Raw genomic sequence first — 16797 nt, 5'->3', positions numbered from 1 at the left:
TTAAGCTAGCATATTCCTTTTGATTTATCACATCATTATCACTTTGTACAAAAAAAAAGTGAACACTTGAATCAAAAGAGGTTACAACATGCTTGCAATCAATAAAATTATATTTTTTTAAAATTTTCTCAACATAATGTGACTGGTCAAGGAAAATTCCATCACATGTTCTAGTAATCTTCATTCCAAGAATTTGCCACACTCAAATCTTTCATGTCAAAATGGCTACTAAGCATGCTTTTAGTTTCTCTAATAACATTCATGTTAAAGCTCAATATTAACAAATTATCAACATCGAGGCAAATAATTATATGTGAATAATTCCAAGACCTATGATAGATGCACTTATCACACTCATTTGATTTAAAATCATTTTCAATCACGTAGGAATTAAACTTTTCATGTCATTGCTTAGGTGCATGTTTCAAGCCATATAGGGATTTAATAAGTTTACACACTTTACTTTCTTGGCCTGCTTTTATAAAGCACTCAGGTTGATCCATATAAATTTCTTCACTTAGGTCCCCATTTAAAAAAATAGTTTTTACATCCATTTGATAAATATGCAAATCAAAAATTACAGCAATAGCAATTAAAAAGTCTAATGGTTGTAATTCTAGTTACCGGAGAAAAAGTATCAAAAAATTCTAGGCCTTCTAGTTTCTTAAAACCTTTAGCAACTAACCTAGCTTTATACTTATCAACGGATTCATCCGATTTTAACTTTTTTCTTAAGACCCATTTGCACCCAATTGTTTTACAACCTGATGGTAAATCAACCAACTTCCAAGTTTTAGTAGAAATTAGTGACTCCATTTCATCATCTACAGCCTCTTTCCAGAAAAATAGCATCAGGTGATAATAAAGCTTCTTGTAAAGTAAGATGGTCATTTTTAATATTAAAAACATAAAAATGAGGACCAAAATCTGTTTATGTTCTAGCTCTTTTATTTCTTTTTAACTTAAAAGTATCATTTTCTTCATTTTGGAAAATAGAATTAGAAGAACTAGGTATAGACTAAAGATTATATTCTCTTCAAGATTTAAAAATTTATAGGTTGTACTATTAGAAGCATAACCAAGAAAAGCACAAGTGGTAAAATTTTTACCAAATTTTGTAATTTGAGAATCCGCTAGCCTAACATAGGCTAAACAGCCCCAAACTCTCAGATAACTCAAGTTTGGCTTGTGATTTTTTCACATAACATGCAGTCAAAATAGCTTTATCCCACAAATTTAAAGGTGCATTTGACTCAATGAGCATGGCATTAGTTAATTCTACCAAAGTTTTACTTTTTCTTCCAGCCACATCAATTGATGTAGGAGAATAAGGGGGCATAGTTTCATGAATTATTCCCAATGATCTAACAAAAGAATTAAATTCAGTAGGCTCATATTCACGGCCTCTATCACTTTTAATTCTTTTTATTTTTCTACCAAATTGATTTTCAACCATATGGAGATAATTTTTAAAAATTTCAATTGCATCACTTTTATTTTTCATCAAATAATATATGTGTACTTAGAGAAATCATCAATAAATGTGATAAAATATCTATTTCCTCCGTGAGTTAAAATTCCTCCAAGTTCACCAATACCAATGTGAACTAATTCTAATAATTCAGTTTTTTTTCAACTTGAAAATGAGGTCTTTTAGCTATTTTAGCTTTACTACAAGCCTCACATTTTTCAAAATTCTTTTTAATCATTGGGATTAATCCTAAACTATTCATGATTCTCACATAACGATTATTAATATGTGACAAACGAGCATGTCAAAAATTAGTAGAAGAAAACATATAAACAGAACTAGAAGAAGTTTTATTCATCTCAACATTCAACTTGAATATCCCATCACATGCATACATCATACCCACAAAAATACTTTTTTTCACTATTACATATTTATCACTCTCAATAATTTGTTTGAAGCCTACCTTGTTAAGAAGAAAACTAGACACTAAATTTTTCTCATTGAAGGAGTATAAAGTACGTCTTTCAACGTTAATACTCTTCCTGAAGTAAACTTCAAATCGACCTCTCCTTTTTCGAGCATCTGGGTTGTGTGAGAATCACCAAGCATGATGGTTTTGGGCTCCTTAAATAGAGTATACATTTTAAACCAATCTTTATTATAACAAACATGACAATTTGCTCCAGAATCAGCCCAACATCCATCAACATTTACAACCATGTTAATGTTTGTTATCACCGCCAGAAGTGGCTCTTCGGTAACGTTTGCCTGTGGTGTTAGACCACGTTTCCAAATTTGCAAAATCAAGCAATATGCCCATTCTTGCTACAGACAAAGCATGGTTTCACAATTTGAACTTGTTGATTCTGTGCTTTATTGTTTGCACCATTATTCTTCTTGGAAGGTCTACCATAATTTTTTTAAAGTCTTCTTCTTTGGCTTCAAAAAAGTATTTTTGTGGGTTTCAGGAGTAATATTATTTGAAGTAATTAAATTTACCTTTGTAGTGACGGGTTGTAGAGTGCTCTCTTCCGATTGCATAAGTGCATCTTGGCCTCTTGCCTCTTCTTCCATGCGAATCCACATTATCAACATCTCAAGTGAAGTTTCTTTTTGTCTGTGGCGCATAGTTTTTTGAAAGTCCTTCCATGAAGGTGAAAGTTTATCTATTATGCCACAAATAATAAGGTTGTCTCAAATTTTAATATCATCGGTGTAACGACCCGACCGGTCGTTTTAAACTCTAGTGTGTCATTCAGCGGTTTGAGACCCTGAGTAGCTTCACTTCAGATATTATGACTTGCATGCGTGGTCAAATTTGAATTTCGGGAAGTTCAGAGTTGATTCGAAAAGAAAATTCTTATTTTGGAAGCTTTAAGTTAGAGAAATTGACTAAAGTGTGATTTTTGAGTAAACGACCCCATAATCGGAATTTGAAGGTTCCAACAAGTTTGTATGATGATTTTGGACTTGGGCGTATGTCCGGATCGGGTTTTGGATGACTTGGGAGCGTTTCAGCGCCTATTGTGGAAGTTAGCATTTTGGAAGAATTTCATAAATTTGGGTTGAAGTGCATTTCAATGTTGTCAATGTCCATTTGGGATTCCGAGTGAGGGAAAAGCTTCGTATGGTGATTATGGTGTTGGGAGCGCATCCAGAAGTGGATTCGGAGGTCCGTAAGTCATTTCAGGGTCATTTGGCGAAAGTTATAAATTTGAAGGTTTTTGAGAAGTTTGACTGGGAGTGTACTTTTTGATATCGGGGTCGGATTTCGATTCTGGAAGTTGGAGTACATCCGTACTATCGAATGTGGCTTGTGTGCAAACTTTGATGTCAATCAGACGTGATTTGATAGGTTTCGGTATCGAATGTAGAAATTGGAATTTCTTAGTTTCATTAAACTCAAATTGGGGTGTGATTCGTGTTTTTCGCGTTGTTTGATATGATTTGAGGCCTCGACTAAGTTTGTGGTACATTTTGAGACTTGTTGGTATGTTCGGACGGGGTTCCGAGGGGCTCAGCTGAGTTTCGGGGTTGTTTCGGACCATTTTTAGCTGCTGGTTTTTGGCTACAACAGTGTGATACACGATCGCGGGGAATTGGTCGCGATTGCGATGAGTAAAGTGGGAGAAATTGGCCAGTGATTCGCGATCGCGTAGAGGAAAGTTTCTGATGCACTCACCCGATTTTAGAAGCTTGTATCTTGCAATCTATAAGGAATTGGGCGATGATCTAAAAATAAATGTTGTAGATCTTTGTGTCTAGCTTTAAGAAAATCAAACCATTTGGCATTTGGTGTTGTGTACAAAAGGTTATGGCTAGTACACTACATCCTATTCGGGAAGAGTTTGAAAATCGCGAAGAAGAAATATGTGTTGCACATGGATGACTTTGGAAGCTTATATCTCGTAATATATAAGGAACTGGGAGATAAGAAAAACATGAAAGTTGTAGTCCTTGGAGTCTAGTTTTCAAAATTTAAATCATTTATAATTTGGAGTTTTGTACAAAAGGTTATGGCCATTATACTAGAGACTGTCTAGAAAAGCAAGGCATTTGTTCTTCGCGATCGCAAAGCATTTTCCGCGATCGCGAAGGATAAATACCTGGGCAGAAGCTATATTTCGAGGTTTCGGCCATTTTTATCATATTTGGAGCTATGGAGCTCGGATTGAAGCGATTTTCACCATATGGATTGAGGTAAATGTTATATATTTGAAAGTAATTATACTTCATGATTCTATGGTTATATTCATCATTTATTTCATATTTAAATGGAAGAAATCAAGATTTTTGTAAAACTTTTCATGAACGAAAATTCAAGATTTGGAGGTCAAGTTGTTATCGGAATTTGATAAAATTGGTATGGTTGAACTCATATTGGAATGGATTATCGGATTTGTGAGTTTTTTCGGAATCCTGGAACGTGGGTCTGAGGAAGATTTTGTTAACTTTTTGGCTAGTTTTGGAGCGTTGTGCATCGATTTGAGTCGTCGGAAGGGCTTGGAAGCCGGTTATGGAACTTTGGAGCGAGGTAAGTCTCCTTTCTAACCTTGTAAGAGGGAATTATCCCTATAGGTGAACTAAATTATTATGTGCTTCTAATTGTGGGGGGCTACGTACGCACGAGGTGACGAGAGTTCGTACGTAGCTACTAGTTATGACTATGTCCGGGTAGTTTTAGGCTTACATCATGCTTTGTTGATATTGTTGCTAATTTATGTTATCGCTGTCTTGAGAAGAAACAAGATTAGGGTTGTGTAATAATTGTGTTGAAAGGAATTTGAATTGAGGAATTTAAGATTTTAAGGGTTTTCGTGAAACTTCGTATTTTCGAAAGAATTGAGAAATATTATAATGACTTAAGAAATCTATGTGTAACCGCGTCGCATGTGCACTTCGCGAGCGGGGAAAATCTCTTTAAAAGTTTCACGTTGAATTGTCCTTATTTTGAAAGGAATCAAGAAAAAGGATTTTGATTTATTTATAAATATCTGCGTCGCACGTATGATTCGCGAGCGGGGTATCTCCTTCTACTACTCTTATGGGATCGGATTGTTCGCCTCGGCAGGATTTATGTACCACACTCTCATGGGAGCGGGTTGTTCGCCTTGGCAGGTTAATAGATGCATCTATGGTTCTTGTCGTTCGACCCTCGGCAATGCACAATTTACTTATATATATATCGTTCTTATGGAATTCGTGCGTAATATTTGGCTAGAAGCCGGTGTATCTTAGGGTTTTTCCCTGATTTGATTTATGACAACCTCTTGATGATATTCACTATATCTTTATATATATACTCCGGTTGCGGAGGGAACTTACTAGTTCAGAGTTTGAGAAAAAAATATAAAGAAGAAAATTGTACCACGTATTTAATACATGTTTATCTCATATATTTACTCTGTGTCATATTTATTCAGTTCTCTATTGTATGATTTTTTGGACCATTAGTAAGTGTCGAAGTCGACCTCTCGTCACTACTTCTTCGAGGTTAGACTGGATATTTACTAGGTACGCATTACTTTCGTACTCATATTACACTTGTGTGTATTTTTTATTGCACAAGTACATGTATGCCTAGTGGCCTTGTTGGGCGCAACGTCATGGTGGATACGGAGATTTAGGTGAGTTGCATCTCTCGAGACGACCCACAGCCAGCAGAGTCCCCTTCAGAGTATTATATTTCCTTTTCTATCCAAAATTTGTATTCCAGACAGATGTTGTATTTTATGTATATTTCTTAGTCGATGCTCATGCGCTTGTGACACCGGGTTCTGGGATGATTATGAGATTTTTCAGTATTTAAAATTGTTAAAGATATCATTAATTACTCAGTGAAGTTCATTATATATTGTTTAATGTAAGGAAAAGAAATGATTTCAAAAATACTGAAATGAGAATTTAATTAACTACTTAGTGTTCACTTGCCTGACAGTAGTGTCTGCGCCATCACGACCTTTAATGTATTTTGGGTCGTGACACTCAGACCTGGGCTCTCCAACGATCATTATGAAGTGTTGAGCTTGGTCTACTGCAAATTTGTTGTCGACCATATGAAAATAAAAAAAATTGCTAGCAGCATATTTTTTCGCACCTGCCTCCTCGGTATAATACTTACTCTGAAATGCTTTCCAAATTTTCTTTGCAGTATAGTAATTTCTATCATAATAATCATAAAAATTATCAGATAGACAATTATGAAGATAATATCAACACTTGTATGAATCATTGTTTTATTTTTCATTTTTTTTTCTTGAAGGGCCATTAGCTCATCATCATTCATGGAGGAATTGTCTATGTTGCTTGGATTCTTCTCAGTTAGAAAATAAGAAACATTGAGAAGACTCAAATAAAAAATTACTTTACCCTTCCATCTCTTGAAATGAGTACCGTCGAAGCAGAATGGCTTGTTGAAATCTCCCACTTTAATGTCCGTGGATTTTTCAACTGTAGCCATAATGAATCTCCTTAAAATTGTTAGTGCAAATACAATTACAATTGAAAAATAAAATATCTCCAGGCTGAGGCGCGTATATCTCGCTCTCTTTAAGGATATTCAAGCCCAATGCAACAAAGTCTTCCCTGGTCCAGCCGTAATCCTTTTGACTTATCTCCCCCGGGATACAACAACCCGATCACGTCATATGACTCAAACAAACTCGGGACAAGTTGTTGAGTCCAAAGCTCCACCAAGATGAACACCTTCTGTAAGCACGAGATTTTTGCCCTATGAAAGAATTACTCCCAAAAAAATCAAAATAAAATGATTTTTTCTTGGTGTGCAATTTTGAGAATTCTGTGACATTTTTGGATAATTATTTGTATTTGTTTGTGCATGTTTATTTGTTAAATTAATAAAAAATACAAAAAAATATGTCGCATTTTTGCATTTAGGATTTAATCCTATAATTGTTAGTAATTAAGTTTGTTTTACAAAAATTAAAAATTACAAAAATAGGCATCTTGTGCATTTTTAGCATTTAATGTCCAAATATACAATTTTATGTTTAATTATTACTTAATTATGCGTTAATTGTTATTGGAAGTTAATTTGTGCTTTTATAACTTAATTTAGTCTTAATAATAATTTAAGGAGTTTTAGAATTTAGTTTTAGAAAAATAAAAGAAGAAAAGAGAGCAAAAATCCAAAGAAAAATCGGATTGGGTCACTTCTTCAAATTTTAACCCCAGGCCCAAACAATTGTCCAACCTTCCACATGACCCGGTCCATTTCAAACCGGGTCGACCCAATCCATAACCCAACACCCCCTATCTTGCATTTCAAAAAAAAAAAAAAAACCCTAAAAAACCCTAAACTGATTCGCCCCCCCTATTTTGCTCTCTTTTCCTTCTTCTCCAAAAGAGCTCAAAGCCCCTCCCATGGCTGCCCCTCTCTCATTCCCTTCATCCCCACGCCACACACACAACCACGTCGACAACACACACACACACAACCACGGCGACGTAACACACACACACCCGCGACTTCACCAACATGAACGACCCTTCCTTCCTCCTCCTCGCGTCTAGCCGCTGCTTTCTGCATTGTTGCTTCATCTTCAGCTGCTACATCCAGTCGTCGACGACGAACGGTTCGTCGACCTCCAGCAGCCCCCGCACGTTCAAAGAAGTTCATGACTGTTTCTGCTTCATCTTCGTAGTTCGGCGTCAAGTTCGAGCTTGAGCTCGACGTCCATGGCTGCCTTCAACCTCGCCAACGACCAACTGTTTCTTGTTGCTTCTGTTGCGTCCAAATAGACCCCGCCGTGTCTGCCTTCGTCCTCTTCGTCGAGCTCAAGCTTGAGCTCGACATCCATGGTCGCCACTGCTTCATCTTCTTCAATCGTTCCCAGCTTGCTTCAGCTGCGCTGATGCTGCCCCGTCCGGCATCGCCTCACTGCTGCTACTGCTTCATCATTCCTTCAGTTGCTTCTTAAGTTCATCGTTGGTCAGTTATTGTTCGTCGTTTCATTTTCGGTTAGTTGGTTTTTGAGTTTTATTTTTGTCCATATTTCGTTGTGATATTTCTCGAATCTAAAATCGGTAAATGTTTGTTTTGTTCATTATTTTGTGAATTTTTCAGTTTGTTTCATGTTTGTTTTACCGTTCTTGTTTATTGTTTAGGTAAAAAGTTGTTAGTTTAATGTTGGTTAGATACAAATTGAAGTTTAATTAATTATTTCTTCAATGTGTTTCATGTGTTTTATGTATTTTTCAGAAATTGTTAATGTTGTTAGATTCAAGTTTAAATTCATAATTATTTCTTCTTCGATTTTGTTTTTGTTATTTGTCTAAAAAATTTTAGTTGTAATAGGGAAATATGTTGGTTTAATCATTTGAATCCGTCATGTTTTGTTGTTAAAGTTGATTTAATTCATGTTCATCTTGGTTTGAAGTTCATTTTAATCCAGTGATTTAATGTGAGTTTATGTTTTTGGTTTTTGATTCGTTGATGAATCATGTATTGTGTTATTAATATTGTTGTTTCCTTGCTCATCCATTTTTGGTCTGAGTTAACCAGGATTGGTTCCCAATATGGATAATTCATTCACATTAATTTGATGTTGTTCATGTTGTTCATATGGTTTGTTGTTGAGTTTGGTTAAGAAATTGGTCTTATTGGCTATATTTTGGTTGAGTTTGATTAATTGAATTGTTTAGAGCTGATGGGAGTAGTTTGGTAAATTGCAGTATATTTGGGGGTAAAATGGTGATTGCAATAAGGTCGGAGAGGTAGTTTGGTAATTGAACATTTTTAATAATTCTTTATGTTAAGCATGGGGGACAAAATGTAATGGGGTGTGGGTGATATAATTGTTTAATATAATGGGGGACAAGACATAATGTAGTGGAGGGGAATATTGTATTTGTTTATGTTAGGCATGGGGGACAAGATGTAATGGGGTGAGGTTGATATATTTGTTTAATGTAGTGGGGGATGAGTGGGAAGATAATGGGTTTAGTAGGAGAAAGTGTGGTTTTATTAATGGATTAAAGGGTTTGGGATGGGATATAAATGGAAAACTTGAATCAGATTTGAAGAGAGAAGACAGAAGAAAATTTTAAGAGAGAGGAAATTCCGAAAAATGCTAAGACTTTAGAAAATAAAAAGAAAAACATTCTGGAAATTCAAAAGAAGAAGAGTATACACTCGATATACAATCCAAATATTCTGATATACGGATTCCTAAATTAAGGGTTAAATACTAACTAGTCTTTCAAAATCTGAAAAGATTCCCTTTGCTTCTGTCCGTTGATTGTTGTTGTTGTTGTTTCTGGATTTTGTCTTGATTTTAAAATCTGTCACTAAGTTTCTCGTTGCTGGTTGTTACTGGTTGCTGGGGTTGCTGTTGTTGTATGCTACTGAATTTCTGCTGATCTCCCTTTTCTTTTGCTTCCAATATCAGGTACACAACTGACACGCTGATTATTGTAAACTGAAACAGGAAGCATGAATACGAAAAAATGAAGAGTTGAAGTTCTAAATTTATTTTAATTATATTCTGAATTTTATTTGTATATATAAATTATTTAGCTTACAAAAATCAGAATCATGTAACTATTTAATATATATAGTGGAACATCTGACGATAGCTTAACGGATGAACTATCTATATATATTGCCTAAAAATAAATGAATGGTGTAGCAACTCCGTCTAGTTAAAAATCAAAACGAATAGGCCATTTCGGAACTTGTAGGAATATTGTTTAATTAAATAATATTGGTTAATTTCAGCATGTAAATGGTTTAGGATTAAAATTAGATTGCTAAGTTTTTTTTTAATTTGACAAACTGAGAACATGCCTAGTATAATGTAACTAGGTAGTAACATGTGAATAAGACGACCCAGGTCTAGTTTTATGTCATACACGTTGGGCCTGGGCCCACATTGGCAACAGACTGCCCTGCTTGCATCATTTTCAGAATTTATGAATCATATTCGAAACTCAACTATAACAACTCAAGCATGTAAATAAATTAAGACCTTTTCTCTTTCATTTTTATAGAGACATAATAGAAAAATGTAGTCATTGTAGGTTTATCCTTTCATAAAATGAGACGAGCCTTACCAAATAAAACAATGCAAATTGCGGGGCCCTCAATAACTGGTCACAATAAAATACTTAGAATTTGGGATGGACTGTTTAGTGAATTTCACTGCCTTCCCCAAAGACAATAAACGCGTTAGACTCTTTAGGCACGACTTAATTAAATTACATTCTTAAACTCGGGTGCGCATTTATGTGACCCAAATTCAAATCTCAACGGAGTCGGAATGTATTAACAACCATGGGTGCATTGACTGTGACGTGGTTCGAGACGGATTTTCACGACGTTGCAATTCTATAAAAATGATAATAATAAAAGTGGTTTAAACTTAATGAAAGCACATAAGTAATAACATGTATTAAATCAGATATCTAGCCATTATAACAATTTAAGCGACCGCGCTAGAACCATGAGATTCGAGGGTGCCTAACACCTTCCCTCGGGTCAATAGAATTCCTTACTTAGAATTTCTGGTTCGCAGACTTCATTTGGAAAGTCGAATATTTTCCTCGATTGGGGATTCAAGATAAACCGGTGACTTGGGACACCAAAAGCCAAACCTTTCCCAAGTGGCGACTCTGAATTAAATAAATAATCTCATTTCGAATATTGTCACTTAAATTGGAAAAACTCCCTCGCGCATTTACCCTTCGGGGTAGGCGTGCAAAAATGAGGTGTGACAGCTCTGGCGACTCCGCTGGGGAGAATTTAACCCAGAACCACTAGTTCAGGGTTCAAGAATTCGAGCTTAGAATAATTGTTATATTTGGCTTTATTATCTGATCTTTATTACATGTTGGCATAACGTGCTAAATGTTGTCTTTTACCGCTTTGATATTATCTGAACTGTATATAAACTGTGTCGAACCCTTCTCTCTTCACCTCCGGGGATGTGCTTACTGGTTGAGACTCCCTATTCTGCTAGTGTCATACCCTGAAATAAAAAAGAGGCTCGGACAAGTTATGAAGCCGGATGGCCTTTTGGTTCCCGGTAAGTTGCCCCCTCCTCGACTCGAGTTGTCCGCTCGGGTAAACAGTCTAGAACACCGACTCAGGATTTGAACATAAAATAACATGACCTCATGTCGGATCCCTAGTAGGAACGCTTATCTGCATCATGTTGCATTGGACATAGGGGACTCAACGCAGGGGTTGGGTCCGTCTAGGACAGGCAACCTGAATTGAAAAGACCATCCTGCTGCATCCCGTTTGTTTTGCGCATTTATTTGCTTTAGTTCTGCATGCCGACCGGTTTCTAAGAAAAAAAAGAAATAGCTGCGTAGGGAGATAATTACTTATTTTTGAAAAATAAAACCAATGTCCAAGTAGTGTCAAAACCTCGCCGGAATTTTCAAAAAAAAGAAAAAAAAATTGAAAACAAAATTTGTATTTTAGTTTGATTTATTATTAAAAAAAACATATAAAAAAAAATATATTGGTGAAAAATCAAAAAAAAAATATATTTATTTAAAAGTAAAAAAGGGGGGAAAATTCAAAATTAAAAAAAAAAAATTTTTTTTTCTTTTGTAGTGTCTATTTTATAAATTCAAACTAATAGTCCAAATACTTCCTTAAAAAGATTTTCTTTGGTCTTTATCTCTTTTCAAAAAAAATGAAAAAAAAATATATAAAAATTCAGAAAAATATTTTCTCCTTTTCTTTAAGAGATTGTATTCAGAAGGGGTTTAGTTTATTTCTTCTACGCCTGATCGGACCGAACTACGTGAGTCTGATTCTCACCGGATGTGAGATACGTAGGCAAACCTCATCGGTTCCGACCCCAATTTTCAAAAAATCCAAAAAAATATTTTTCATTAGTTCCTTCTTTAGAAATCTTTCCTTAGAAAATTAAAAAAAAGGGTAGTTTCCTTCTTTCTGAAGTATTTTATACGGAAAAAGAAATAAAAAATCAAAATCCAAAATACGAGTTTCCTTTATTTTGAAGTATTTTTCCAAAAAAATAAAAAAAAATCAAAAAAAAGAGAATCAATATATATATATTCGTTCTTTTAAAGTCTTTCCTTCTTTAAAAGTTTTTCTTTCATAAATGTCATAGATTTAAAAATTAAAAGTCTAAAAATATTTTCATTTTTTCTTTAGAAATACTTTTGTAAATTTTTTTTTTTAAAAAAAAAAACTCGAAAATCCAAAATATTTTCTTAAAAGTGTCTCTTTCGAAAATTCAGAGGCGACAGCCAAATCCAAAGAAAATATTTTCTTTCTTATTTAGAAAAAGAGAGAACAAATGAAAATTCAAACAAAAATATTTTTTTTTTCTTACTTTTAAAATTCTCGAAGTTCCAATCAAAAGAAAAGGAATTTTTAGAAGTCTATCTTTCAAAAATAAAAATAGAGTCAAATTCAAAAATCCAAAAAAATAAATATCCTTTTCTTCTTTTATAGCATTTTTTTTAGAAAAATCCAAAAGAAACAAAAATAAAAAAAAACCTTTATTCTTTTAAAGCATTTAAAAAAAATTATTCCAAAGAAAGTTAGTTTACTTACTTTATTCACGATCGACCGAACTACGCCGGTTTGATTCTCACAGGGTGTGAGATACGTAGGCAACCCTCATCGGGTCCAACCTCCCCTTTTTCAGAAATAGCCAAAATGTCAGAATTTTAACTTCATCATAAATGAGTCGGGTGATGTCGTTTTGTCAAGAATAGCCAAATGTTCCCGAAAGAGACGCCGGAAGGCTGATTTTGCATAAACAGCCATTTTTGTCATTTTTTTTTAATTTTGACCAGGTTGCCCAATGGCCTTAGGATCCTCGTCCCCGAGGATTTGCGAGGCCATGTTCCCAATATCGGGTCACTGTTATAAAAAAAATAAAAATAAAAAAAATCAAGTGACGCTTTTGTTGTCAGAAACAGCCGAATGTTCCCGAAATGGACGACAGAAGGCTGACATTGCATAAACGGTCATCGTTTTTGATTTTTTGACCGGTTGATCCTCGCAGCCTTAAAATCTTCGTTCCCGAAGTGCTAAAAGGCCGCGTTTGAAAACCGAGTCCATCATTTTTGAAAACAAAATCTTGAAAAAAAAACATAGATAGTTTTATTTTTGAGTCTAATAAAAGTTTTTCGTTGACATAATCACCTTAATAAATGTGCAGGATGAGCACGATACAAAACAAACCCTTTTCAATAATGACCAAGATCCCTTTTGAGTTGCGATTATGGTGGAATGACTTAGGCAAGGAAGGGCAAGACAAAGTAAAGAAGTATCTGAAAGATCTCCCAGATTTACTAGACATCCAGCCTCGGGGTGATATTATCAGATCATTGGTCACTTGCTGGGATTCAGCACACAATGTATTTCATTTCTCGGACTTTGAGCTCACCCCAACATTGGAAGAAATAACGGGATATATCGGAAGTGATGAAGCTCCGTTAAGGTTCAAGTACTTGATTGCTCCTAGGGCCGTCACGGTACACCAGTTTCTAGATTTCCTAAAAATACCCCGAACATTTCACCATCCAGATCTCTCCAAAGGTTTCTGCAGTCTCCGCCTCATATATGCTAGATACGGCCACGTGGGCGGGTTCAATAAGTCAGACTTCAAACTATGCAGTAGAGGTAACCGACAAAAGTGGGATGAACACAGGCTGGTAGCTTTTATGATAGCTTTTTGGGGCCTTATAGTGTTCCCAATGAAATATGGAAACATCGATCTAAAAGTAGTTGGGGTCGTCAGTACCTTGCTCACCCATGATAAGAGTACTCTGGCGCCTATGATTATGGCTGACACTTCCGGGCTCTCACTATTTGCCGAGCCGGGGGCGACTTTTTCGAAGGATGTAATCTATTGTTGCAAATGTGGATGACCGATTATTTGTGCCACCGCTCCCCGCTCTTGGGTTACGGTTCGCCCGAGAAGACTTGTATTGGAGAATTCTACACAAGAATCGAAAGGGTTAGTCTGCCCGAGGGTGTCACAGCTTGGACGCCATTCTTCCGAACTCTCACTGCCGACCAAATTCAGTGGACGCTCGGATGGCTGCCTATTGAGGAAATCATATACATGCCGGCAACCAGGCCCCACTTTCTATTGATGGGACTTAAAAACATCCAACCCTATGCACCGTATCGGGTTTTGAGGCAACTTGGGAGGTATCAAGTAGTGCCAAAAGATGAAGACTTGAGTACCCAAGTGGTTGAAATCAGTCCGGACGGTCGGTTCCCCGAAGAAGAAGTTCGCCAGATCTGGAGTGAGTGTCAACATCTGACGGCAAACACTTGTGTGTTGGATACAGCTAAAGGAGAAGTCTCCCCGGGGTATCACGCCTGGTTTAGGGGTGACATGTCCTGCGAGAGACCAGCTAAAAGACCTCATCTCAGAGATTTCGCTGAGTCATCCCAGGAGCAATGGAACTGGTTAGCAAAGGAGAAAGATTATCGGACAGAGATCGGTGAGTTGAAACAACAGGTTGAAAGTCTGAAATTCAATAACAGTATGTAGGTCGCTGCAGATCGAGGCGAAAAGAATAGATTGGCCCAAGAAAATGAAGAACTTGGGGCCCAAATCCAGAAATTGAGAATGGCTCTTGATAAACAACCAAGGAGTCGATCAGACGAGCAGTTGATAAAAGGGCTGAGAAGTGAAGTCAGGGAATGGCGAGATGGTTTAGAAGAGTCTGAAAATGTCATGGCAGAGCTCAAAGTACAGTGGAGAATAAGAGCAGATAAGCATTGCAGATACTTGAATCAATTGAAACACGACCACGAGAAAACGCTTGCCAACATTAAGAGAAAAGTGGTTGCACTTGAGGTTAAAGCAGTTGAGCAGGCTGAGGATTTCCAAATCGAAAGCAGACACTGTTACGACTTGTTGGCCCAACTGGAGGTAGAAGTACGGCAACTGAAAAATCAGCATATGCAGGATTCTCAAGCGTTAAAAACATGCAGTGACCAGATAAAACGCCTGTTTATAGAAAAGAGGCAAACCAGGGACAAGATTAGGACCATTGCCCATGCCATCATCAGAAGGTGTCTACGGTGTGAAAACATGACCAGTATTACTGTTCTCTCGGCAGTGATGGTTTATGTTAAGCAGACCATGCATGAGCTGGAACAACTTGAAAGGGATCTCACACCTAAGACCGCGGCGAGGCCGAACGATGCCCCGCGGGCACCAATTTTCGAAACCTTAATGCATTCATAGGTCGAGTCTGTATCTTAGCATCTTCGGTCCATCTTTTCGCATCAGGGTGCATTAGTCCGTTTGAGTCTGTACTTATTTTCAAGGTTTGTTATTTTCCCTTGTAATAGATTGAGTCCCTTGTACTTACTTGGTTGTAATAGATTGATTCAGTAATAAATCTGTGCTTCTTTTACACTCATCTGTTTTGAACTACGTAATGATCTGATTCATGCGGCATCGTGATACGTAGGCAATTTTCATCGGATCCGGTCACATTTTTAACTGCAAATAATAATAATAATAATAAAAAAACACAAAGAAAGAAAAGTGGTGATAAATAAAAGAAAAGCCTAAAGAGAAGCCGTAATGACGCATGTCTTTGTTGCAAGCATGTAAAAACCCACCTAACTGTATAGGTGCATCACACCCCAATGTGAGATTGCCTGTCTGTTGATTGTTTCAAACTAACCATTTGTTTGCTGATAAGTTCAGGTTCCTAGAAAAGTGGTTTGGTTTTGTGGTAATCTGGCCTCTCATTCGTACTTCACGAGATCAAAAGGAAACGTTCATCCACCCGTCACTAAATCAAGAGGAAGTGCTCATACATACTTCACAAGGTCGAAAGGAAGTGTCGAAATGTCTTCAGAAGTTCCTCTACCAACGATTCCTATTTCGAAGGAAAGTTCGATCTCAGCCATCCCAACTTCTGAGTCAGCAACGGTCGAGGAAAATAGAATTCTACGTCTCCGCATGATGGAAATGTGGGATGCCTGGGCCAATGGAAAAGAGCCACCAAGTGCGATCCCTGGATTCCCTGAGCTTTTTCCTAGGGCAAGTGGGACCTCCAACATCCCCATAAGTTATCCAAATACCCCACTGGGATTTACAGCCTACTTTACTGGAACACCTTCTGAGTCTCGCCCCCAGGTGTTAGCTTCCGGTGCGGCTTCAAACATATTCACTGCTCCACCTTGTTCAGCCACGGCACAACCTGTTTTACCCAGGCCTAACTTTGATTCATCATCCTTCACATTTCAAGCGCCCCCTCTTCCATTGGAACCTAGCCAGTTCACTACCAACGTTTACCCTCAGCCGTCTCGATACGAGTTTATCGCAGGGCAGGAGAAAGCCGAAAAAACACCTGAATAAGAGGAAATAACCAGAAAAATGAGAAGCATGGAGCAAACTCTTAAAAATATACAGGGTCTGAGCGGGCAAAAGAGCGTATCTTACGCTGACCTGTGCATGTTCCCGCACGTACATCTTCCCTTGGGTTTCAAAACTCCAAAGTTTGAGAAATATGACGGGCATGGGGACCCCATAGCCCACCTCAAAAGGTACTGCAACCAGTTGCGGGGAGCGGGCGGAAAAGAAGAACTTCTTATGGCTTACTTTGGAGAAACTTTGATCGGCATTGCTTCTGAATGGTATACGGATCAGGAAGTATCTCGTTGGCACATTTGGGACGACTTGGGTAGGGATTTTGTCAGGCAGTTTCAATATAACATCGACATTGCCCCCGACAGGAATTCATTGTCGAATCTAAAGAAGAAGCCTTTGGAGAACTTCCGAGAATATGCTGTCAAATGGCGCGAACAAGCGACCAGAGTCAAACCTCCGATA

Source organism: Nicotiana tabacum, chromosome 1, assembly GCF_000715075.1.
Source record: "Nicotiana tabacum cultivar K326 chromosome 1, ASM71507v2, whole genome shotgun sequence".
Lineage (NCBI taxonomy): Eukaryota > Viridiplantae > Streptophyta > Magnoliopsida > Solanales > Solanaceae > Nicotiana > Nicotiana tabacum.
This window is presented reverse-complemented; position numbering follows the sequence as displayed.